Source organism: Psittacula echo (assembly GCF_963264785.1).
Source record: "Psittacula echo genome assembly, chromosome: 19".
Lineage (NCBI taxonomy): Eukaryota > Metazoa > Chordata > Aves > Psittaciformes > Psittacidae > Psittacula > Psittacula echo.
In genome coordinates this window covers 2,700,007-2,702,726 of record NC_137755.1, presented here as the reverse complement: position 1 = coordinate 2,702,726, position 2,720 = coordinate 2,700,007, and the positions used below count along the sequence as shown (strand labels likewise).

The 2,720-nt window shown below is 55.4% G+C and overlaps 1 pseudogene across 1 annotated transcript; it reads right to left on the bottom strand.

The window, feature by feature from the left end:
* Positions 1-1,549: 1,549 nt before the first annotated feature.
* LOC308228503 (olfactory receptor 14A16-like) lies at positions 1,550-2,498 on the bottom strand (annotated as a pseudogene). Its single transcript has one exon. The product of its transcript is annotated as an olfactory receptor 14A16-like (transcript).
* Between the last annotated feature and the right edge of the window lie 222 nt (positions 2,499-2,720).

The following is a 2,720-nucleotide window of genomic DNA, read 5'->3' as shown; positions in this document are numbered from 1 at the left end:
CTGAACCATCACCTTGCTTCTTGCTGACTTCCCTCCACCCTCCCTCACCTCCCTGCACACTGCTCATTGCCACCAGTAACTCCCTGAAGAGTTAAGAAGCTCTCCAGGCTTTCCTCAGGGGGTGACCATGTTTCTCCATTGACCATTGATGGATCCATGGAGTGCCAGGTGTGAGGTTCCTGCAGAGGCAGAGCTGCCCCTGGGCAGAGCCCTGCTGCCGGGAGGGGTGTGCAGGGCAGAGCTGAGCACACAGCCCATGGGATGGGCTCTGGGAGCACTGAGAGGGAGCAGAGCTGGGCCCAGAGCAGCAGCTCCTGGCAGGGACAGCTCCAGGCAGCAGAGACATGGGCAGGGAATGGGGGGAAAGTGCAGCCCAGGCCTGGGGAGGGTGCGTTCAGGCAGCTCTCTTGGTGCCTGGCACTGGAGGTGGCTGCTGGCCATGCTCTGCTGGGCACAGTCCTTTGCTTCTCCCCGTGAGAGCTCCGTGATCTGCCCTTTGAAACCGTGCTGCCCTGCTCTCAGCACAGGACAGGTGTTTGTGGGGGTTCTTGAGATCTATTTGTGTGTGAAGGCATCATACAGACACTGCAAGTGAAAGCAGAGGGCAAAAGGGAAAGGAATGATGGACACTGCAGCTCTCCTGGCTCTGCACTAAGTTATAAAGAGCTGAGAACTTCTCCCTGTTTCAATACTCTTCTGATTTTCGGTCATACAGAGAATGTTTTATACCCCCAAAAAAAAACAACTCAGCAGTGTTATGCCAGGAAATAAATAACACAGAGCAGTTGACGTCCAGCTCCCCCAGCCTCTCCCCACAGGCACCGTGCTCCAGTCCCTGCCTGTCCTCACGGCCCGTTGCTAAACGCACTCCTGCTTACCAATGGCGTTCCTGAATTGGGGAATCTGAAACCTGGATGGAGTATTCCAGAGCATCCCTTCCCTTGTTCTCCTGCCGTGCTCCTGGTCATACAGCCCGCCATGCTGCTGTCCTCCCTTGCTGCCAGGGCACACGCTGCCTCCTGTCCAGCTCCTGCCCACCCAGCCCTGTCCCATGGGCTGCTCCCAGCCAGGCAGCCCCAGCCTGGGCCTTTGCAGGGGAGTCCCCTGCAGGGACCCCTGTGTCCCCTGCTCTCCTGCCCAGGACACCCTGAGAGCTCTGCAGCCCCCCCATGCCATCCCATCTCCCCACACCAGCACAACAGCCCCGGCCCTTGGGCTCCTCAAGAGCTCTTCCTGCTCCAGGCACAGAGCAGCCATCCCAGAGCTGGAGCAGCCAGAAAGCTGATTTCATTCCCCTTCATTCCTGCCATGGGAGGACATAGCACAGAGAAGAAGTTGCTGCAGGATCATTTATTTCCCATAAATACAATGACAGACCCTCACTGACACGAAGTCTCTGGGTCACATCCAACGGTGGCTGCTTAAGCAGGAAGGTGATAACTGATATTTTTGTGAAAACAAAGTCATCATAAATTGAACAGGAAAATAAACGTGAATCAGGAAAGACAGACGTGGCCTGTCTTTACCTACACTTGGAACCCTTTGCAGGTTAAAGCAGGCAGTGTATGGCTGCTGAAACACATCCAGTCACCAGCTTCCTCACAGCATCCTTGAGCTCCTGGTTCCTCAGGCTGTAGATGAGGGGGTTCACTGCTGGAGGCACCACCGAGTACAGCACTGACAGCACCAGATCCAGGGATGGGGAGGAGATGGAGGGGGGCTTCAGATAGGCAAAGATACCAGTGCTGAGAAGCAGGGAGAGCACGGCCAGGTGAGGGAGGCACGTGGAAAAGGCTTTGTGGCGTCCCTGCTCAGAGGGGATCCTCAGCACGGCCCTGAAGATCTGCACATAGGACCCCACAATGAACACAAAACAGCCAAGTCCCAAACAGAAACTTAGCACAAGAAGCCCAACTTCCCTGAGGTAGGAATGTGAGCAGGAGAGTTTGAGGATCTGGGGGATTTCACAGAAGAACTGCTCCACAGCATTGCCTCGGCAGAGGGGCAGTGAAAATGTATTGGCTGTGTGCAGCAGAGCATAGAGAAACCCAGCGCCCCAGGCAGCTGCTGCCATGTGGACACAAGCTCTGCTGCCCAGGAGGCTCCCGTAGTGAGAGTGGCTTGCAGATGGCCACGTAGCGGTCGTAGGACATGAGAGTGAGGAGAAAATACTCTGCTGAAATAAAAAAGAGAAAGAAAAAGATCTGTGCAGCACAACCTGTGTAGGAGATGGCCCTGGTGTCCCAGAGGGAATTGGCCATGGATTTGGGGACAGTGGTGGAGATGCAGGCCAGGTCCAGCAGGGAGAGGTTGAGGAGGAAGAAGTACATGGGGGTGTGGAGGTGCTGGTCGCAGGCTGTGCTGGTGATGATGAGGCCGTTGCCCAGGAGCGCAGCCAGGAAGATGCCCAGGAAGAGCCAGAAGTGCCAGAGCTGCAGCTCCCGCCTGGCTGGGAATGGCAGGAGGAGGAAGTGGGTGATGGAGCTGCCGTTGGACATCTGCTGCCTGTGGGCATGGGGCACTGTCACAGGAGAAAAAGGCAGTGACAGGTTAGGACAGGAGGGATGTCAGATACAGAAGTTCAATTTACACACTCACAACTGTGAACACTTTCAGGCTACAGAAGAGAGGCTCAGTGTGAGTTGGTTGTGATTGTCTGTGAGGTTTTTTGTTTTGTTTGTTTTCCCAGTGTCACAGCTGACAAGTGACATTTTAGGGAT